At 41.1% G+C, this 23,974-nt stretch overlaps 1 protein-coding gene across 26 annotated transcripts in view; it reads right to left on the reverse strand.

Moving 5' to 3' along the window:
• The window catches only part of CSGALNACT1 (chondroitin sulfate N-acetylgalactosaminyltransferase 1), a 327,304-nt gene that overhangs the window by 152,988 nt on the left and 150,342 nt on the right, over nt 1–23,974 (reverse strand). For 16 of the 26 annotated variants that reach the window (XM_038559883.1, XM_038559873.1, XM_038559866.1 and 13 more), the window contains one exon: nt 20,606–20,699. The gene's annotated coding sequence lies outside the window, so the exon portion shown is untranslated. The other 10 variants (XM_038559887.1, XM_038559880.1, XM_038559889.1 and 7 more) reach the window with 6 other exon arrangements.

Raw genomic sequence — 23,974 nt, forward strand, 5'->3', positions numbered from 1 at the left:
CAGTGTTTGTCTTTCCCTGTGTGACTTATTTCATTTAACATAATGCCCTCCAGATTACCGAAGTTGTCACAAATGGCAACATTTCCTTCTTGTTTATGGTTGAATGATATTCCAACACACACACACACATACACACATTTCTTTAGCCACTCATTCATGGATGCACACTTAGGTTGTTTCTATGTCTTGGCCATTATAAATAATACTGCAATAAATATGAAGGCGTGCAAATATCACTTCAAGATAGTGATTTAATTTCCTTTGAATATATATCCAGAAGTGGAATTACTGGATATGGTAGTTTTATTTTTAAGTTTTCAAGAAAGCTCTATACTATTTTCCATAATGGCCGTACTGATTTACATTCCCACCAGTGGTCTACTAGTAGGCTTCCTTTTCTCCACATGCTCGCCAGCACCTCTTGTCCTTTCGATAACAGTCATTCTAATGAGTGTGAGGTGATATTTATTTCTATTTTGAGTTTGCATTTCCCTGATGATTAGTGATGTTGAGCATCTTTTTAAATACCTGTTGGCCATTTGAATATCTTCTTCAGAAAAATATCCAAGTTCTTTGCCTATTTTTAAATTGGATTATTTAGGTTTTTTGCTGTGGAGTTATAGAAGTTCCTTATATATTTTGGATATTAACATCTTATCAGATATTTAGTTTGCAACATTTCCTCCCATTCCATAGGTTTTCATTTTGTTGATCATTTATTTTGCTGTGCAAAAGTTTTTTAGGTTGATATAATCCTACTTGTTTATTTTTGCTTTTATTATTCTTTAGGTGTCACATCTGAAAAATCACTTCCAAGACTAATATCAAGGAGATTTTTCCCTATATTTTCTTCTAGGAGCTTTAAGGTTTCAGATCTTACATTTAAGTCTTTAATCCATTTTGAGTTAATTTTTGTGAGCGGTGTAATATAGGACTCTAGTTTTATTATTTTGCATGTTAATATCCAACTTTCCTAGCACAATTTATTGAAGAGACTATCTTTTCTCCACTGAATGTTCTCGACTCCCTTGACAAATATTAGTTGCCTGTATATGTGAGGGTTTATTTTTGGGTTCTCAGTTCTGTTCCATTCGTTTATGTGTTTTACACCAATGTGATAGTGTTTTTTTTACTCTAACTTTGTTATATAGTTTGATTTCAGGCAGTAGGATGCCTCCAGCTTTGTTTTTCTTTCTCAAGATTGCTTTGTCTATTTGAGATCTTTTGTGGTTCCATTAAAATTTTTATTTCTGTAAAAAATGCCGATCGGAATCTTAACAGGGATTACACTGAATCTATATATAGTTTTGGATAATACTGACTTTTTAACAATATTAATTCTTTCATCAATGAGCATGAAATATCTTTCCATTTATTTGTGTATTCTTTAATTCTTCTCATCAAAGTCTTATAGTTTTTGGTGTATAGATCTTTTACCTCCTTGGTTAAATTTATTCCTAAGTATTTTATTGTTTTGATACTATTATAAATGGGATTGTTTTATTTCTTATTTTTAGGTAATTAATTGTTTCGAATTTAATGAAAATTTAGCCTAAGTTTCAAAGATAATATGATATTTACTGAAAATTTTTGTTAGCTACACCTTATCAGATTAGAAATGCTCCATTATTATTAAGAAGCTTTTCATGAATGAAAGCTGAACTCCTGAATTTTATCACATACTTTTCTGTGTTTGTTCCTGTATTTGTCCTTTATGTGGTTCTCAGATTTAAATTGTGAATATAAGTAAATTACAAAAAAGATTTTCTTATCCTAAACCATCCTTAAATTCCTGGAATAAGAAATTCCAGCTAAATTGTGATTTTTTTTAAACCTTTAAAGGATTCATTTTGCTACTATTTTGTCTAGGATTTTTGTATCTATCTTCATAAGTGATTTCTTCCACTTTGTATCTACAGTTGACACTTGAACAATGTGGGGGAGGTTAGGGATGCCAACCCTTCCCCTAATACATACAATTAAAAATCTGCCTATAACTTTTGACTCTGCCTGCAGAACATAATTACCAATACCCTAAAGGTGACCAGAAACTTTACCAATAATACAGTCACTTAATACACATTTTGTATTTATGGGTATTATATACTATATTTTTTCAATAATACCTAACTTTTTCTTAATTTTTTTGGTAATTCCAGACTCCATAGCTTGTCTGCAAGTTTTTTCAAATTATTACCAATCTACAAAAAAAAAATTCCAATGCATTTATTGACAAAAATCCACAATAAATGGACCTTCACAGTTCAAACCCATGTTGCTCAAGGGTCAATTGTACCTATTTTACTAGCAATCTGATCTCAATGACTTTGATTCAATAAATAATATGTTCTTCAGTAGATAACTTTTTGAATGCTTCTTAAAAGAAAAATATAGTAAGAAATTTGGTCTCTGAACTCTGAGAACACATTTTTAAAGGTATTCACCAACATGTTATATATATTTTCCTCTTTTTTTTTAAATCCTAAAGCTATTTTCCTTCCCACATTTTTATTGAAATATAACTGATATAATACTATATTAGTTTCAGGTGTGCAATAAAATGATTCAATATTTATATATATTATGAAATGATAACCACAGTAAGTCTAGTTAACATCTGTCACCATACATAGCTACAAATTTTTCCTTGTGATGAGAACTTTTAATGTCTATTCTCCTAGTGGCTTTCAAATATTTAATATGGCATTATTATTCATAGTTACCATTCTGTAGATAATATCCCCATGACTTATTTTATAACTGAAAATGACTCCCTTCACCCATTTCACTTTCCCCCTAGTCCCCACTTCTGGCAACCACCAGAATTTTTCTACCTCAAAACAGTTATAATATTTGCAAACTCTCTTTTCTTGAAGTAAAACTTTGTTCTGAATAAATAGTGCTTTCATATATATTGCATTCATGAGATCACTGGGATTGTAAAATAACTTCAAAATGTGAGGGCAATATCACACTAAGTCTCCCACTGAGAACAACTACAAAAGCTGGACTAAAAATGAAGTAGGGGAGGGAGAGGAGAAGAAGGAGGAAAAAAAGGAAGAAGAGGAGGAGAGGAAAAGGACGGGGGAGGGGGGAGGAGAAGAAGAGGCAAGCAGACAGCTGAAACCCAGAGCTTGGTGCAGTCTCCCTGGGTTGAAGAGACACTACATGGACTTCAGAGCATTGCTGCAGCCAGGACGTGAGCAACCAAAGTCCCAGAGAAAAGGGAACCTCAGGAACATGAACCAAATATGCTGCTCAGACTTTGCACTTGAGACACTTGCTGAATCCAAATACATGAGTTGTAATAGGAACAAGCAGAAACAAGCTGCCAAGAGGGCAAAAAGCTAAGAAGTTTTTGTCAATCCCACCCTGCTTGAGACTTGAAGTTTAGGGTCTGATATGAACAAGGAGCCCCTGGCTTTCAGGTAAGACCCCTGATGGGCTATACTATAAGAGTCTACACAGGAGTATCTACACAGGAACAGAACAGCCTGAAACTCCACTTCATCATCACCTATTGACTATATCTAGATGAATAACTGTATTCTACTGTCTACCAGAAAAAAATTAAATTTTCTCTGGAGGAAGATAACAGCATCCAGAAAGACCACAGTTTCTCACATAAGCCAGCTACTTAATAAACAATTACAAAGCATGACAAGAAATAAGAACAAATGACCAAAAACTAAGAGAAAACTGGATAATATATGGATCCACAGATGATCTAGATAATACAATTATTAAAGAGGAATTTTAATAGAATTAAATTAATTAAAAACATACTATGTTTAAGAAAATAGACTGAAGATAAAGAATTTTATCAGATACCTAGAATCTAGATATAATCTACATAATAATAATTGAAATTAATAATTCAATACATGGGTTTAGCAGCAGGTTAGATACAGCACAAAGAGGGGTTTTCTAAAGTGAAAGAGAGGTCAGTAGAATATATCCAAAGAGTAGCAGAGAGGAGGAACAAATAGCTGAAAACATGGGAAAAAGCTTACATGGCACATGAAACACAGATGAAACATTCACATATGTGTGACTAGAATCCCAAGAGGAGAAAAGGAAAGAGAGAAGTAGCAGCCATGAAGACAGTCACTAGGAGGCCAAAACAAATTCAAGATATAGAGCTACAGATCCAAGAAGCTGCATGAACCACAATGAGGGGACACAGCAAGCAAACATGCTAAAGCCCATCACCGTAAACCTGCTAAGAAGCAAATATAAAGAGAAAGTCTTAGAAGTATCCAGGTTTGGGGTGCAGCAGGGGTGAGGCTAGGGTACAGGTAGGCCTGACTCAGAGCTCCTATTACCATATGGAAGTGTGACTGCTACTCTCACCCACTTTGCTATCAGGTGAAACTAAAGACAAATGTTCAGATAATGCCTTGCTTAAGTCCCAAAGTTAAATTCGTTTTTATTAATTTGGGGTAGAATTCTGCAAGGTATCGATTGTGGCATACAAATTCTTTTATAACGTTTTTTGTTTTCAGTTTTAAAAAACTGTCAGTATATAAAGAGAAAAGCTTTTTATTGAAATCTGATGCTTTTCTAACTGATAAAGAAAGAAAATACACCAGCTACTGAGTATCAACAGTATGGTAATATATATACTCGTAATTTCACTTTCCAGGAACCCAAGGTAAAGTAGAGAATAAAAATGAGTTATTGTCATGGCATGACGAGACTGACTTCTTAATAGACAGAATGCTGTTATGGTACATACTTAAGGATGGTGAGTTCATCATCATTTCAAAGGATTCAGAAATTCAGTCAGATTTTTTCACCATCTAAGAAAATTATTTGTCTTAGTTACTAACAGGAAAAGAAATCAAATGCCAAAGCTTAAAAATAATGTTATAGTAATAATCTACGACCCTAGGCTCTGTGTGAGCTATCTTACCCAAATGAGTCCTGAAAATGATGGGACAGAAAAACAGACTCAAACACAAAAGTGTCCTGTCACCTAGCCCTTCCCCAAGAAGGCCATGGCTGTGACCAGGAATCACAGCTCACTATCCATCCCCATTTATTGGGGTTTTAGATATTGTCCTGGTGAATGATAGCATAACAGAAGAAAATAATTAAAATTTTCACAGATGGTTTAGAGAAACCAAAAGAAGAAATGTTGGGGGAAAAAAATCAATACTTCTAGTGAAAGACTAACTCTTAGACCTTTCAAAACCTGTAATGCACAGCAGCAACACTATAGTGTGCAAGCTGAGGAAAAGAGCCCCCATTGCTCATTTCCCCTCAAAGTCCTGACATTTTCATTTAAAAAGCCTGAGAGTGTCTGCTAAAAGCAACATCTTCTCTAGTTCATGTATCAAAGAAACCATCTGTCCTCGAGAGTGATACCCATGACCAAGAACTGGCCAGCTGAGTAAATCAATACCCTGGCTACAGTGACTGATTCAGAGATAAACATGTGACCCAATCAAAGCTAATGAAAGTCAGTCTTGGGATATGCTGGAAAGATTGAGAGAGAAGGAAAAGGAGCCCTCTGTACTGCTGATGGGATTACAAACTGGTACAGCACTCTGGAAAATAGGATGGAGGTTCCTCAATAAATTAAAAATAGAAATACCATAGAACCCAGTAATTCCACTTCTGGCTATTTACCCAAAGAAAATAAAAACACTAATTCAAAAAGATATATATAATCCTATCTTTATTGCAGCATTATTTACAATAGCCAAGAAAACAGAAGCAAGCTGTCCAGCAACAGATGAATGCATAAAGAGGATGTCTCACACACACACACACACACACACCACACACACACACGGAATATTACTCAGCCATAAAAAAGAATGAGACCTCACCATTTACAACACTGATGCACCTAGGGGGTATAATGCCAAGTGAATTAACTCAGAGAAAGACATATACCATATGATTTCAGTTATATGTAGAATCTAAAAAAACAAATGAACAAAAAAACCCAACAAAATAGAAAAAGACTCATAAATACAGAGAACAAATTGGTGATTTACAAAGGGCAGTGAAGGGACAGGTGAAATCAGTGAAGGGGATTAAGAGGCCCAAACTTCCAGTTACAAAATAAGTAAGTCACAGGGATGCAAGTACAGCATGGGAAATACAGTCCATAAGATTGTAATACTGTATGGTGACAGAGGGTAACTACACTTATCATGGTGAGCATTTTATTATGTATATAATTGTTAAATCACTGCGTTGTACCCTTGCAACTTACGTCAACTGTATTTCAATTAAAAATTAGCTGTCATTTTATTATTATAATGAGATATATATACAACAAAACATGAGTTACAACGAGAAAGAAAAAAAATTGAGAAGCACACTTATTCTTCAGCTAGACTTAAATCTAGAGATGCTGTAGCCTTTCTTCCCTACCTAAAAATATAAAGCCAACACAAAGAACAGAGCCAAAAGATCTAAGTTGCTGAATCAAAGAATCCCAGAAGCCTGCTGTCCCTGTACCCTTTTTTGCTTGAGCCAATATGAGCTCAGTATTCTATCTTTTGTGGTAGGAAGAGTCTAAACCAAAAAATTCACTCTGGAGAAAGGCAGCCATTCAAACAGCCACTGTTGTGAGATGGAGATGCCTCAAAAGATTTCTCAGCTGGAAGTCCTAGTGACCAAGGTGGTTCAACAGCCAGCTTAGACCACGGGGCGCTAACAAAAATGCATATACTCCAGAGAAAAAATTCTGAGCTGCACTGAATCCAGTGCAACACCATGGAGTATATATATTATCAGAGTTGCCTCTGACATTAACATAAAAGTAAGATGATTTTGTTCCATTCTAAGTGACCTTTTCCCAAAACTAATCGTGGCTACGAAATGTCTCAGTCCTTTCTGCTCAATAATAAGCAAGTATAATCCAGCACAATGTAACAGCAGATAATGACACTCAACTTTCACTAATGTTATCAATCACTACCAATTCCAGTTACTTTGATTAAAGGCCTTGCTTGGGATTAGGCTCACTTGCAGGTGTTTAGTTTCAGTTTATTTAAACTCTCTAGTCACCTTCCTGCTACCTTGGACTCAACGAGCCACAACAGCCTCAACATTTGGTTTGAAACTGCCAACAAAGAACCAATGATTGCTCTGCGGTAACTGAGCAACTGGAATAAAATTTCAAAGGCTTCCAAATTCTGTTGGCTACCTGCTCTGACTCTGGATTTGAGGAAGCTCAGACCAATGAGGCCGAACACTGACAACTGTCACTCTACTCAGCCCACAGCTTCTGGGGTATGTTCATGTTGCTTAGTTATGATTAAATGACACATGAGAAGTACCAACTGGGCCAAGTCTAATAGTCTGCTACATTAACAGGCCTGGCTAAAGTGTTTCTTAAAAATATTCCAGTTAAAGTCAACACTATCTATGGTAACAAAACAAGAAGCCCTGTCTGCCACCCACCAGTTTTATGATTTTTTAAAAGATCACTCAGCTCTATATTTTTTTCATCAGTAGAATGGAAGAGTCACATTAAATGATCACCATCCAGAACCAACATTTGAGAAATGTGTGATATCTAAACCTGGAAGCTTATGGTCATGTGCCCCTCAGCAATGGTATCTGGTATTCTGTTATTAAGTTATGGAGACAGTTAATATTATTCATGCTGTGATTTTGCAAGTCTATGGTGATTTTCACATTAGAATTTCAAACCAAGCTGAAATAAAGTATTTTTTTTACAAAGTAAGGCTTAGCTTGGATTTTGAATTAAGAAAAAGTTTATCCTAACAGTTAACCTTGGATTAATATTTATTTTACTAACATTAGCTATATATCCCATGGTGATATTCTATTTCCTTCAGGAAATTTTTATGCCGTTATAAAATTCTAGCAAATGCCACTACTTTTTAGACATAAAACACACTGTTAGTGAACACTATTAACTGCTTAGTTGAAAACCAACTATTTATAAAATCAAAAGAAGTATAATCTCAATATACTCAAAAAATGAATCAATCTCTGCCACCACATTCTTTCCTGTCATCTTTTCCTATCCCAGAATGACTGCTGACAGGGAGCATGCTCGGTTCCATAGCTGTATTAATATAGAACAAGCAATGAAGTGTTAGAAGGCATCTCTTCATCTTCTTTTTCAAGAGCTTGTCATCGAGCTCATTGCAAAGAAGATATCCTAGAGCAAGTGTGATGGCCCCCTGCCACGAGTACCGGCAGCAGACAGCAGCAGAGGTTGGGGTGGGCATCAAGGTGGACTTTAGAATCCAATAGATCTGATGTCTAGCCTCCTCATTCCCTAGCCGTGAACCCTGGGACAACTCATTTAATCTCTCAGAGCCTCTGCATCTCATCTCTATTTAAAGAACTAGAAGTACTTCCAAGGGCTGGTGTGGGGATTAACTGAGGGAATTATACATGTAAAACTGTGTCGTGCCTATAACACTATGCAGAAACTGGTTCCCTTTTCTCCTGGTCTATCCTCAGGCAAGTTATTCAGATCATCATAGAGAGAACACAGACTGTTAAGAGCTCTCTCCCCAACCATAAATTAACAGGAAGGGGGCTGCTTTCCATGTGAGGTTACACTACACATGGCTGAAGCAGGTAAAACACAAATGGACCTCATCAATGCACCTCATCCACCACGTGAAGAGATTGATTCTGATGCTTATTAAACATTCACTTATGGGGCTTTCCCCACACCACCTATGCAGTGTAAGTAGATCCCGTAGACTCTGACTTGGTTTCAGTGTCCTATGTTCTCACCTGGGCCCTTTCTTCGTCTTTAGTGGGAAAATCCACTAGAGACACCTGTGGCTGCACCATACCACTTGACCATCCCTGTATTAATTCCCTGACTGGTTGCCACAAAACCCCACTAATCTCACTGAGCTCTTTCCTGCCTTGCTTCTCATGGTACCATGGGGAAGAACAGAGATTCTAGAGAACGTTAGGCCTTGAGATATGAGAAGATCCATAACACAGAGAATGTTTCTCCAAGAGAATATGAGGTCAATCTCCCCATGACCCATTGATCGGCTTATTGACAAAGCAGAGTTGCATGTCTGAGTGACACCCTCCTCAGGAGTTCCTGGAGCTCAGGAGCAGGACCCTTGAAGTGCTGATCCTCTTGATCACTTCCTCCAACTCCACCCACTGCCCTCCAGGAGCACACCTGCACTAGAGCAGTCCCTGCAGCAGCAGGGAGGTGTCCACAGGCCCAGAAATTCCATGCCACAGAATCACAGTTTTTTTTCCACAAGAAATCAATTCCCTTCAGGAAACATGCCCAATCAGAGAGCCTCATGGAGACACCTACTGCAGCCTTAGAGAAAAGAAACAGAACTTTGAAAGCTCTTCCAAGTAAAGTGACTCTCAACCTCTAGAACATCTAAGGCCACCTGCAGAGCTTCTCAACCATGTGGGCAACTGGCACCACCCCTACAGCACGGAATCAGAAGTTCTGGGGATGGGCTGGGGCATCTGTATTTTTTTTTTAACTGCAAGTCAAATGTTGAGAAATGCTGACTTAGTTTATGACAACTAATGAGATGCAAATCCAATTTGGAATCAGATTTCCATTACAGGCAGCACCTCTCAAAGGCTGGCTGGTGAGACAGTATTCTTAAAAAGGTTAGAGTGGAAGGTTCTGGAAAGGGAAAAGGCTGGAAAAGGGTTCTGTGGAGAAGAAAGCTGGGAACCAGGAAGTTAAATTAAACATTTGTCAGGAACTCAGGAACTCCTAGAACCTTGAATAGGCCAATGCACATTGTTCCCTACAAGAAAGGAGAACATTTTCCAAACTTGTCTGATTACAAAAAAAAGTAAAATTTAAAAATCTCCATTTGAAAAGCATCCTGTAGCACTAGTAAATCTGGAAAACACTTTGGGAACTGCCGGCCTAATGGAACTGTCCTCCATTAACTATTTCTAGAGCTCCTCTAAAAGGACGGTCTGACAAAAATATTCATTTCAGAAGTTGTTTGTGTTGCTACCCTCCTGCCTCAGGGCTGGAGCATGAAGAGGAGCAACCCCTGAAAAGTGACTCCACCTGGAGATGACTTCAGAACCAGGTAATAAAGGTCCTATTTCCTGCTTCTCCCCACCTAGGATGCTACTCTAAACAACTCAACACTTAGTCCTAACTTTGATCCCTTGAGTTTTGACACCTATCAGTCAATTATTATCCCAATAATAAAAGTAACATTCCTAGATTTTTTTTTAATTATCAAGATGTTTGGCTCATGCTGAGGCTCCCATCTGATCCTTATTTTATGACGAGCCTCAGTTGGATGAAGATTGGCAGATTTAAGGCCTGAAAGGAACTGTAGTAACTGTGACAGATTTTTTAGAGAATGCTTCTATTCTGTAGCATGGTGAATTATTCCAAAGAGCTCACACTCCTAAGTTCCTCATAAAAAATGCAGACAAGGGGGATCCCTGGGTGGCTCAGCGGTTTGGCGCCTGCCTTTGGCCCAGGGTGCGATCCTGGAGTCCCGGGATCAAGTCCCACGTCAGGCTCCCGGCATGGAGCCTGCTTCTCCCTCCTCCTTTGTCTCTGCCTCTCTCTCTCTCTATGTCTATCATAAATAAATAAATAAATCTTTTTTAAAAATGCACACAATATGAAAATATATCTTTAGCTCTAGGCCATGTTCACAATACATATCCAGCCATTCTTCCCTGTGTATCTGAACCCTCCAGAGACAAAGGTGGCAGTGGCCACACCCAGGTGGGGTATAAACCATCTGCTAGTCCTGACCATCCTCCAGCTGCCTGCCACTGCAGCAATCACTGCCCCTGTGAGTGCTTGAGGAGACAGCCCAGGAGCTGACCTCTTTTTCTAAATACCTGCTCTTTGAAAACGAAACTTTCCTCTTCTCTGCCCAATTTGGAGACAGACTAAGATGTTTTAGGCCCAAGATTTCACTTTCTCATTCAGGGTGCCACCATTTGTGTCTCATTAATTTTTCTTTTTTAAAAATATTTTTTTCTTTTTTTAAAATTTTTATTTATGATAGTCACAGAGAGAGAGAGAGAGGCAGAGACATAGGCAGAAGGAGAAGCAGGCTCCATGCACCGGGAGCCCGACGTGGGATTCGATCCCAGGTCTCCAGGATCGCGCCCTGGGCCAAAGGCAGGCGCTAAACCGCTGCGCCACCCAGGGATCCCCTCATTAATTTTTCTAACACTCCTTGACTAAAAGAAATGGCTAATGGTTTTTTTCATTAATCAGTTAGGTTTGCTAGCTTATGAGTATTTATGTTCTAACGACTTAGTAGCTGTTTGAGAAAAGAATATAATAAACTAAAAGAAACATAATAGCTTTATCTCATTCTTAACCACAATTACTTAATAATGGGATGTGTTCATTTCTTGGGCACTGCAGAGCTGCTCAAATCTTGGAATCAGATTAGACACCACCAACAACTCATTTTGTGTAGCAGTTGCTTTTTATCACAGTAACTGCTCAAAATGTGGTTTCCCAAAGATGTGATATCAATCTAATGTTGAAAGTATGAGCTACCTTGAGTCAGCAGTTTGCATGATGGCCAACAGATATCTAGCACAGTCTACTTGAAATTTTTAAATAGTCCAAACCACAACTGTGTATTCCCTTTGGTGTCCTGGATTACCTTAGTACAGTTTGGATACCATTGATTTAGGTAAAAGACTCCTTCTGGAATGTTCTGGATTCCTTCTCTAGCTTTCCAGTCACCCAAATATGTGCTATAGGGGCAGGTTAAGGGTTAAATAACCATAAGGAGAAAGATTATAATTTCACCATACACAGACAGGAGGCAGAGATGACATTTCAACCTAATTGGCAAAAGATGAATATTGCTTCTTTCATTTATGATGCCTCTCATGTAGAGAGGTCTGATTTTTACCTCTTGGACAGTATTGCATTATACCCTGCTTACCAATGAATAAATGAAGAACTATTTAATATACCATTTATTTGATAAAATTTCCTTATGTAATCTTTTTGGTTTGGTTCACATATTATTTTCCCCATAAGCTGCTTATTTTCTATAGATTAACGATTTGCTAGTAAAATATTTTGGCATTATTCACTTTGGGCTTTGGATGCTATAAATCTCCTCAAAACCACTGTTGTTATAAGATTTCTATCTTTGAACAATAAGATACAATAGCTATGCAAATTAACTGTATCCTACTAGAAATCAGATCTAGTTGACATAATAATTTTATGTATTTGAGCTTCAGTTATGAAGACTTTCCCAATAAAAATCAAGGGATATTTTGAAAATAAAGGTAGCTTTAGAATAACTAGAAGCTCCCTGCTCCACCCCGCCACTCTGGGGATTTCAGAGTAGAGGATCTTGATGGACAGCTTTCCCATCAAATGCACTTACCCACTGCCTTACTCAGCCTATGAACAAAATCAGAGAGCATGTCACCCTACGCAATCCTGAAAAGAATGGAATGGCATAGGGTCCCCAAAAGGCCCCAAATTGAATATAGCAGATCTCTGTTCCTGTTCCTAGCTCAGTTCTCATAAGCTCTGCAGCCTGAGCTAGGCTTGTCCCATGACACTGAAGTTACTCAGCATTCCTTCGCCCATGCAGTCATTGTGTCAACTAAAATGTCCACTCAAACATTTCCAAACACCCTTCCACTACCATGCTTGGATCAGATTTGAATCCAGTCCTAATGAAACAGGTGAGAAAACAAAGGCTCAGGAATGTGAAGGGACCATCGCAGGTCATCAGGTCAAATGCAGCTAGGACCCAGGTCCCCTGGCCACCTGCCCAGAATTCACACCACGCACAGAGTGGTTGAAGCCATGTCTTTCAGCTCTACCAACTGAAGATTTTTGTGATCAAAAGGAGATAGGATTTTTAATAGTGAATAAACTTGGGGAAAAAAATGGAAATGTCAAAAATCTAGTTATCTTGCTACATATTTAGACTCCTAGATCCAAAATAAAAGCTTCATCAGGGCAGGGATATTCATCTCTTGTTCATTTCTGTATTTCCAACTCTAGAATACTGCCTAGTGCATAGGAAAAACTCAACAAATTTGTTGGCCAAGTGCATTTCAGTAAATGGAAATGTTTGTGGGTAGAATTTATACTTAGGTAGTCAACATCCTGGAAAGAAGAGTTACTGGAATTTTTTTTTTTTTTTTTTTTTGCTTAGATGATGTTTATTTCATGTTACTCAAAATCAAATAATTATCTATAGAAATAATAGTAATGTTTGTGGTAAGTTCTTACTGGCCAGGATATATTGAGGGTGGTATTATGATATTAATATCTTTCTTACCACCAATGGAATTATACAGCCTATGGCTTTTAGCTGTTGTTGCCTATTTGTACTATGCTAGTCCCATAGGAAGTACAAGTATGAAACAAATCATAGCTGGAAGTCTACTGCTTGTGGTGAGAGTTTGAAATTTTGACTCCCAAGAGGGGAGACACAGAGAAGAAAGCCATGCCCCTGGATAACTGTGGTATGATCTGACCCAAGGCTGGACAGTACCTCCCTTAGGAGGATCTCTCCTGCAATGCAGGAATATTAATGCCCTTGCCACTGGCGCCTAGGACAACAGCATACAGGGCTTCTACAGTGCCATCTTTTTGGAAGGAGGTACATGACAGTGTGCACCATTGCTGAGAACATGAATCCACCTGGCAACTTTATTCTAAGAAATTCAATGACATGTGCACTCATTTTCATCCACAATGTGGTAGTCACTTATTACTTATGCTTGTTTATTCTGGGTCCAGGACAGAAAAGTGTTGAGGTGTTTGGAATAGCATGCTAGCTGGGGAGAAGCAGGAAACAGGATCCTCATCACCTGGTTCTAACCTACAGCTCAGCTGGGACAATGAGCAGAGGGCACTGGTAGGGGATGCTGTAGACATGGCCAGGAGTCGGTGGCACAGATTAGTGGTGTGAGCTGGGGGAGCAAAGTTAGAAATAAGCAGTAGGGATCCCTGGGTGGCGCAGCGGTTTAGCGCCTGCCTTTGGCCCAGGGCGCGATCCTGGAGACCCAGGATCAAATCCCACGTCAGGCTCCCGGTGCATGGAGCCTGCTTCTCCCTCTGCCTGTGTCTCTGCCTCTCTCTCTCTCACTGTGTGCCTATCATAAATAAATAAAAATTTAAAAAAAAAAAAGAAATAAGCAGTAAACAGATGAAAGTTTGCCTTTTAGATCAAAAGAAACCACAAAGAGGTATAGACTGAGAAGACAGAGTACAGAATGCTAGGGCACATCAGTATATACATGATGGGAAAGGGACTATGCAAGAGCAGCCAGAGAAGCAGGGGGAAAGCTACAAGAGTTCACTGTCAGGTTATATAAGCCAAGGGAAATGAGAATTTAAAGGACAGTGGTCAAAGCATCAAATGATGGAGAGAAGTCAGGTCACAGTGATATCCATAATCTGGCTTTCCAAGTACTAAAAATAATAATGAAGATGCCATGTATCAAACTGCAGTAAGATGAACAAAACCCTTAACAATGACTTCAGGGGAAGAAAAGTTAGGTGATTACATAACAAGAGGATAACACAACTGACCCTCATGCAGTCAGCTAATCCACACCCAGGGACTGCCCTCCTTCCAACTTTAGGGCAGGGTTCCAATTAGAACAACTGTCCGAGATGACAGATTAGTGCTTTATTTCACTTGGCTGCAAAAAATTATCATAAAAGTCAAATGTCATTAATTTAATCCTTTTCTCCCCCTCTATCAAGACCTCTATTCCTTGGCAGGTATCCCACATGCTCGGGACTAAGTTGGTTATTCACATGTTTTATAAACTTGGAAAAACACATTTACTGATATAGTTAGCCCTGGCTCCAAGTTTTTATTATATATGAGATCTTGGTTCTTCTATCAATTCTGGAACATTCTTCCAATATATGACTTTCCTATTTCTTGCAACCAAGAATCCTAAATAATACCCAACATTTTAATTCATCAAGAAATAGAATTTTAAATATTAATTATCATTATATTCTAAGAGAATAGATATTTTAAATATTAATACATAAGAAAAAAGACCAGAGCCTCAGAGTAAAGATTATTCCTTCAGAGTATTAGGTCTTTGAAAACATCACCTTACTGTTCTCATTTTTCTGCAGATGACAGACACCTTCACCAGACTGGATTCCAATCCAAGAATTGACACTTCATAACCACAAAGTGTATTTAAAGTCTAAATTGTAGTAAGTCTCATGTTTTTGTTGTGTTGAAAATATGCAACTCTTTATTAAAAGATTTAAGTATAAATATTAATATTTCTAATTACCACATATTTTTAAAGAGCTTTAGAAAAAAATTTAAAGTACTAACCTGGATTAAATGGTTTCCTAATAGTAGAGATGAATTTAGTGTTTTCTGGTGGCCCTGACCATAGAATCATGTCTGTCATATGAAAAACCTAAATAATGGGAGACTGGGTGGCTCAGCTGGTTAAGTGTCTGACTCTTGGTCTCAGCTCAGGTCATGATCCCAGGGTCATGAGATCAAGCCCCTAGTCGGGCTCTGTGCTGGGCACGGAGCCTGCTGGAGATTCTTCTCTCTCTCCCTCTGACCCTCCCCTCCCCTTCCCCCTACCTCCCCAAACTCCTGCTCCTGTGGGGTCTCTCAAAAAAACAAAAAAAGAAAGAAAGAAAAATATAAGTAACAATTGAGCTAGAAGTTTCCAGGTTATAATTCTTTCCTGTGCCCACTTCCACCTCTAATTTTCACACCTCATTTTCCCTCAAACCTTTGCACATCGCTCCATCAGACCCCTGCCTTCCCTGCTCCACAAACATGTCTTGAGGCTGATAGTATTCGAGTCTCATTTGAGATTCTTCAGGAAAGATATTACATACTGGATCAGAACCTTTGAGTAAAAAGGGAGCTGCTTTCTAGGTGTCAGCTGAACATTTGAAATTGTACTCTTTCAAGCACCAGAATGTTATTTACACTTTTAGAGTCATGATTTTCCACATAAAAGGTCCATTAGTGTGATGGGGTAGGGGGTAGCCTGAAGTAGCTGGCTCCTTACAAGCAATCCAGTCAAAGCCTGGAATCTGTCATGCCCTTTGCTCATGACAGAACAAACATTTCTGGGCAGCCTCGGTGGCCCATTGGTTTGGCGCTGCCCTCAGCCTGGGGTGTGATCCTGGAGAGCAGGGATCAAGTCCCACATCGGGCTCCCTGCATGGAGCCTGCTTCTCCCTCTGCCTGTGTCTCTGCCTCTCTCTCTCTCTCTCTCTCTCTCTCTCTGTGTCATGAATAAATAAAATCTTTAAAAAAAAAAAAAGAATAAACATTTCTGCCCTTAATTATACAAGTAATTTTTTAAGTGTAATACAAATATTTCTGGATGAGCAATAAGATCCTATGACCTTTATTGAAGAAAAACAGGTGAGAAAGTGGGTTGTTTTGAATCATATTTTAACTGCAAATGTAGGCAAAAATAAGAAAAGGAGTAATATGGTCTGAAAGTAAATCCCAAAGATCTTATGAATGTAAATCCAGTTGCTTTTTATTACATAATACATTTTTAAGTAAAAAGTGATTTAAAGATCTGAACAAATGAAGAATAAAGCTGAAGTTAGGAAAAGTCCCCAAATCAAAGAAATTCACTTTTTTTTAACTTTTAAAGGATTAATTATCTTTTTTAAAAGCAAGATCTTTGACTTACTTTTTGTTATTTTTAAGTTATTTTTAATTTTGGTAAAATACATATAAAATACACCATCTTTATTTTTTAAAAGATTTTTTAAAGTTACCTATTTAAGAGACAGAACGAGCACAGGGAGTTGCAGAGGGAGAAGAAGCAGGTTCTGCACAGAGCACAGATCCTACCATAGGGCCTGATCCCAGGACCCTGAGATCAGGACCTGAGCTGAAATGAGGAGTCTGACACTTTACCACCTGAGCCACCCAGGTGCCTCTGCCATCTCAGTGATTTTTAAGTATACAGTTCAGTAGTGTTCAATACACTCATGGTGCTGTTCAACAATCCCCAGAAGCTTCCATCTTCCAAAACAGAAAGTCTGCTGATTAGATAACACTGCATTCTCCCCTCCCCGCCCCTGGCAAGAACCATGCCACTTGCCATCTTAACAACGTGAAGACTCCAGGTAACCTCGTGTGAGTTGAGTTATACAACATTTTGTCTTATTTCGGAGCTGACTCATTTCACTTCACATCCTGTCCTCAAGGGTCACCCATGTCATCACAGATGTCAGAACCAAGTTCCTTTTAAGGCTGTTCCACTGTCCGTATACTCCACGTTTTGTTTATCCACTTACCTGTGCACGGACGCAGGGGTTGCAGACACCCTTCTCTAACTGGCTTTCTAAACAAGTGAAACCAAGTGGGTACTGGTACTGCAGTCAGAACACCAGAGTTCAAATCCCTCCCTTCCAACCTCCACGGCAGCCCCGAAAATACAAACATTGAAACGGAAGGAGATAAAGGAGAGACCGGTAGACCAAGAAGCGCTCAGCAAATTAAAATACTGATGGAGGTTGTGGATCCCGGAAATTCATCCAAACATTGGTTTGTGACTCCGAATAAGGACAAATATATGCTAGATGCTCCAAATGCAGAGACAGCACCTCCCGTGAGGCCAGTGCTGGCTATGGGACACCATCTCACTGACACCCAGCTGCCAGCAGTGGGGAATGAGGTGGTAGAGACGCCCAAGGGCCAGTCTCTCCCTCCCTGGGGCTCAGGAGAGGCTTTCCAGGGCCCAGTCTGAAGAAGGGAGGGGGCGGGGAGAGCACTGCCCAGGAGGGCACTGCAGAGAGGGCACCACAGACCCCGATGTGGATGTGAGTCGCTCACATGCAAGCTGGGGAGAGAGAAACCAACTCGATGAGAGGGGAATGTCAATAAGCAGAGCCCCAAAAGAGAACAGAAAAGACAAAACACAAAGCTAATTAAATGTCAATCACCAAAAAGAAATGAAAATCCACTAGAAGGCATGCATCGCTGGCTACGTCCTGGTGCCAGCGTGAATCTCCTGGCCCTCGCCTGCCTGGAGTCTCTTCATCTGCTGAAAATGAATTGCAGCTCAGGAGTATAAATTAAAATTGCAGCAGCAAAAGCTGACACTCATTAAAAGCTTACTGACTTTGTGTCATACTTCATTCCATTAAACAGAAATATTTTAAAAGTTGAAGATATACCCCAAAATTCATAAACTACAAGCTGCTCTACTTCTCTGGTTTTTTCAAATATGAACAATGTGCCAACTACCATATCATAGCTTTCTATTCGTATTTACCTATAATGCCCACTTCAGTCCTAAAACGATGGAATCAGCTACCATTTTATGTTACCTGAGAGTCACATTTCAAGAGCTCCCAGGACTGCGAAAGGCCAACAAGATTATACGTCTTCAAGGAGAGTTTCTATTCCCCAGGCACTCCCCCAAGGAACTACCTGGACAGACAAAATGAGGACAGAAAAGCCTGTGTCCTGCTCAGAGAAGAGTCCAAGGGACCCTGTTAGAGAGAGCAGTGACAGTACAGTGACATGTGCTGGGGCAGGGGCTGGGGAGTAAGAGGATGCATGTTCAGGTCAGGGACACCCTTTCTTCACTTTTCCATGTACTGACTGGCTCTCCCACTCCTGTCTTCAGAGCCTCACGGGGCTGTTTCTGAGCGCTGGCAATGACTGTATGGGGATATTTATCCTAGGAACTGCTGCTGGAGGGTAAGAAAAGTCCTCTGGGAGAGTGTAAGGAAGAAAGCATGGCAAGTGGATAGAAGAGTGTATAGACCAGAACGGCTTCCAGCAGCAAAAGCCTGAGAGGGAACGGAGGTGCAACAGGCTCTGTGAAGCGTGTGTCTGTGACATAGGACATCCAAGTGCAAACCTTTTATGGCCTGATGCTATGAAATATTTGAATCAAACAGTGAGCTGCTTGGACTCCATAGTCACCCGGTATCGGTGTGGTATGTCTGCCCACCAGAGGGAGAGCACAGCCCAGTCACTCTTTTCCCAAATCATATGTTTGTTTCTTGCAAGTCTGAGGAAGGTCTACTGCTGAAGGATGTTCAAGTTCCTGAGCCTACAGAGGGAAGTTTCTGGAAGGCTGGCTTTCCCAAGCTAGGACTGCCCAGGTGCAGCTCCCCAGCAACTGCCCACATCTCTGCCCAGGGAGCCACGGCACTGCGGCCACCACTACAACCCAGCTCAGGCTACCTCTCTGCCCTTTTGGTCACCCAAGTATTCCCTGTCTTGCTACTGAGACTAGAGCACAAATGTCCTATAACTTTGCATTTGCCCAAGACCTGAATCAGCTTTCCACTGTTTCTCTATTTTGTAAAGTATACTTCGGCTCTTTTCTACCATTTTCTCCAGGTTTTCATCCTTGGGGTCTACATGGCACTCTACTGACGCTGTTCTCTTCTACATCATCCAAGTCACCCTCAAAAACATGAAACATCACAAGACCAAAGATCAGAATAATTTCATATATCCCTCAAGTTGGCCCTGAATCACTGAGGTCTTGTAGCCACTTGACTTTCTACTCAGAAAAGAATTTGTAAAGAATTATTCTTTTATTTATTTTTGTATTATTAACTTTGAGCCAACGTTATTTTCAGTTTTCTATTTAGAGTAACTCAGCAACAATCCCCTGTATACTCCATATGCTCTATTGTTTTAGTGCAAAGCAGTTCAGTAATATCAAATCAGATGCTTTGACTTCCATTCTTTCATTTTAATCAGTGTGACAAGAGTTAAAACAAAACAAATCCTAAACAAAACCTCCACAGAAATTTGTTAAATGAAGAGAAAAGGTGAGAGGCGCTTCTTGAAGATACACATATGCTGGGCACAGATTACCTATTTATACTTTCATGTCTATTGAGCCATTTCTAAGGAAAACTTTTTAAAAAGGTCTGCTCTGCTGAAGACAGAAACCACTTACACAACTTCAGATTTCATACTGTTACATTTCAACATTAATGATGTCCCTAAGGTTCTTGCTTTTTTAAAAGTTTAGTCTTCCCAAGTGTAATAAAATATCTTATTACAGAGAAACTCAAAATTACTGGTTATCAGAGCAGAACTGAAACAATGTTCCAGAGCTCTATATCTGTCACCAGACTAAGACCAACCATATAATCCACTGGGGTACTATTATTCTTCAAGATTCTAGAAAGTATACTCCTAAGGTGTTACAAGTGGGAAAGGAGGATCATTCTTCCATTTCCTAAACCGTTTTACTTAAATACTTTGTAGCATGGTCAAAATTATGGTGGCCATTTGATGATGAGCGAAATATCTGAGAAAGCTTACTATTCTGTCACAACTTCCAAAAGAATAACAAATGTTCCTATTCCAGTGAATATTTTTTTAAGAAGAATTATGCAGTTCTAACTGTGAGAAGAGATAAAATCTAAAGAAGTTGGTAACATTAAAAGTAGATCACAGGCTTTCCAAAGTGAATAAGAGACTTGAGGCAGCCAAATCATTAAATTACTTTGAGAAAGTAATAACAACTTGCTATTACTCAAACGACTGAAAGTAAAATGAAATATAACACATCTCAAACATAGCCACTAAACTGAATACGGGTCAGACCATAGCAAAGTTCATTTCCTAAGGAATTTATGAGGAACAGACTCACTTACCTGTAAGTACAAGAAAAGAAGGTTAGGATGTAACTACATCATTCCTCCTCTGGGTAAAAACAGCTTGGCTTCTTTCCTTGAAAGGGAAATGAACCTAAAACGTAAAAAATAAATAAATAAATAAATAAATAAATACAATACAATACAATAAAATAAAAAGTAATAAATAAAATAAAATAAAATAAATAAAACAAAGTAAAGTAAAATGTGGTAGGCCCTGTGAATTTCCACGTCTCATCTCTAGGTGATATTACAAAATGGTAGACACTTAGATCTTTAAGATATAAGGTGCAACTCATCCCCACGATGCTGGCTGCCATCCCCGCTCCCCGTGTTAACGCGTAAAAGACCAAACGTGTTCCCAGGCGCACATGCACGCAGGGCTCGGGATCCCGGGTGGGCGCCGCAGACGCGCGTGAGCGTGAGCGCGAGCGCACCGCCTCGGAAGGGTCCCCGGACCGCGCCGCTCGCGGAGCCAACCTCGCGGGACCCACACTGCGCGCCCCCGGCTCCGACCTGCGGCCCCGCGCGCTCCCGCACCACCGAGGGCGCTCGGGCTCGCAGGGGCACGGGGCGACGGCCGCCCTCCCCTCGCAGGGACCGCGTGCTGCGCCAGCACTTTCTCTCTCTCTCTCTCTCTTTTTTTTTTTTGTAATGTTTCTGTGTACCGAAATGTTGGAAAAGAGCAAATCCTCCTGGAAGTTTTGCCCGAGAGACAGAAGGGGTCCCGGGCTGCCGGGAAAGCCCTGCTCCCCGGGCGCGCGTCCCCGGCCCGGCCCCTCGGGGGCCCGCGCGCTCGGCTATCGCTGGGGAGGGGGGGAGCACCGCGGGGAGGGGAGGAGAGAGGGAAGGGGAAGGAAGGTGGAGGGGAGGGGGTGCACAGCAGGGAGGGGAGGAGGAGGAGGGAGCAGGCGGAAGGGGGCGCGCTCGGCTAGACGGGGGGCGGGGAGGGGAAGGAGGGGACGGGATGGGCGAGTGGGGGCGCGCGTCAGCCCCGCGGGTCCCTGCCCCCCCTCCGCCCCCGCGCTCACCGCGGTCCCAGCGCGGCGCTGCGGGAGCCTGGGCGCAGAGCCCGCCCCACGTCACCCCTGCCTGTAAGGGGGTCCACTGGAGGCCACCGATGTGTCAACGGGCATGAAAGCTGGTACCAAAGAGGTACAGGCACAGAGGCTGGGAGCAAAGGAGGCCAAAGACTCTGGAAAGGGCCCACGCCCGCCCGTTAGGCAAGTGTCCTAGTGCTCCATCTCCAGCTCGGGAACAGCCGGCTTTCCCAGGACTTTCCTGATCCCATCCCAGGTGTCCCTATCATCGAAGCCACAGCAAGAAGGGGCACACACCACTGTTCCCCGTTTCACACGCAGGGATGAAAAGGCCCAGAATGGTGCTCCCGGCCAAGAACGAGCTGAGAAGCCCCCGGGACCTGCCCGCGCCCTCGGGACCGGTCACAGTCCTGCCGCTTCCCTCACCGAAGTTCCAAGGTCTCCTCCGAGGCCCTGCCAGTAACTCGGCCCCAGGGCCCGCGGGCCCCCAGCTCCGCGCACGGGGCCGCACCCCCTCCAGCTTCCGGCGTGTGGGGGTCGCGCGGCGGGCGAGCCGGGGCGGATCCCTGGGGCGGGGGCGGGGGCGCGGCCCCCCGAGGACGCCCGGACACCCGGACACCCGGACACCCGGGGCTGCAGCTCTGCCCCTCTGGCTCCGCTCTCAAGACCAACACTTCGGCCCCTGCCCGCCTCATTAATCCGTGTCCGAATGGAATCGCTGCCGGCAGAAAGGCAGCAGTGCCAAAGTGGAATATCATTCGGACCTGAATCCGACTTGTTTTCCATCTTTGACAACAAATAATGTTATTCCGGAGCCTGCAGGCCAAGAGTTGAAATGAGTTTATAATTTGGCTTCCAATCTCATATTCTCATTCTAAACCACTTAAATTTTCTCTTCTGTCTTTTAGCATGCAGGGGCAGCTTTGCAAGCTGAATCACTGACATGGTCTTTATTGATACCCTTCATGAATATTCTTTGTCATTTAAATAAAAAGGGGGGGAAATCCACATCGTCCAAAACCATACTTGTTTTAATAATGCAACTAAATAGACTGTCAGCTCATACCTCCATATGATCATTAATAATCTAATTTGTACTTCTCTCTCCAGCAACTTGAAGAGAAACATTCACAGTTTTTTTTCATCCACACACAGTAGTCCACATTCATCCAGCTTCTAAGTGCCTGCCCCAGCGATGCCAAACTGCAGGGTAAGAGCCACAGGATGGCCCGGCGCCTCCCTCTTTTCCTAGTGAAAGAACTCATTAAAACTCTGATCCTTGGCTCTGGGAAGTATGCTGTCTCCTTAGTAGTACCAAACATCATGTTCCCCCAGAAAGCAGTCGTCTCAAGCTAGTGCTGGAAAAAGGAGAGACAGGAAGGCAGAACCACTGTCAAGTCTCCCTTTGTGATCCGGGTGGAAGGAGAATTAGCATCATGGAAAATGACTGAAGGTAAACTAAAGTTACCTTGGGAGAAGTGAATGTGTTCACCTGGACAACATCAACTAGAGGCAAGACACATCAACTAGAATGTGCCATATGCTCTGCTGGCCACATGCAATCCCCACAGCAATGCTATGGATGTGTGTGTGTTGACATTCCCATTTTACATCTGGGGACAATGAGGCTCACAAGTGTTAAAAAACCTACTAGTACATGCTAAAGCCAGGATTTTTCTGACTTTAAAACCAAGGCTCTAGAGAGAAAAAGGAAAGCAAGTCTTTACTTTTTCTATTAGGCAACACTGCCTTACCTGCAAGTACTAGCCCTAAGAGAGGATGGGACTTACAGGGGCTTATACTGCATTAAACTGGTGGCCAACAGGTATGCCAAAGATTGCCATAGATGTCTCGAGAACACAGCCCCTCCTGCTCTCTTGAATCCCTCATCCTTTAAAAGCAATCACAAAGGCAAAAGCACACTCTTTGACAAGCCTTCCCATCAAAGAAGCAAACAATAAGAATGTGCTCAAAATAAATGCTAAATCCAGGAAAGCGACTACAAGTATATAGATATAGTGCAGTGCTGTATTCAGTTCACAAAATAGTTCTCAACAACATCCCTCAGTCTAAAGATTTGTATCCAGATCTGAGGTTCCCTCTCCTGTCACCTGATGCCAAGTGTGTTCTCAATAGTTTGGCATAAAGAGTGAGGACTGTGGAGACACATATGTGACTTCGCAAATTTTAGTTATGGTGAAAAGTAGGCAAGAGAAGGCAAATGTGCAGAGAGTGGCTGGCAGAATGTCCACGGAAAAATCACATGCTTGGATTTGGAAGTTGCCCAGCAGGATTCTAAAGGTTAGGAAGTCTGCCCCATGCCACCCCC

This window comes from Canis lupus, chromosome 16, assembly GCF_011100685.1.
Source record: "Canis lupus familiaris isolate Mischka breed German Shepherd chromosome 16, alternate assembly UU_Cfam_GSD_1.0, whole genome shotgun sequence".
NCBI classification, from domain to species: Eukaryota; Metazoa; Chordata; class Mammalia; order Carnivora; family Canidae; genus Canis; species Canis lupus.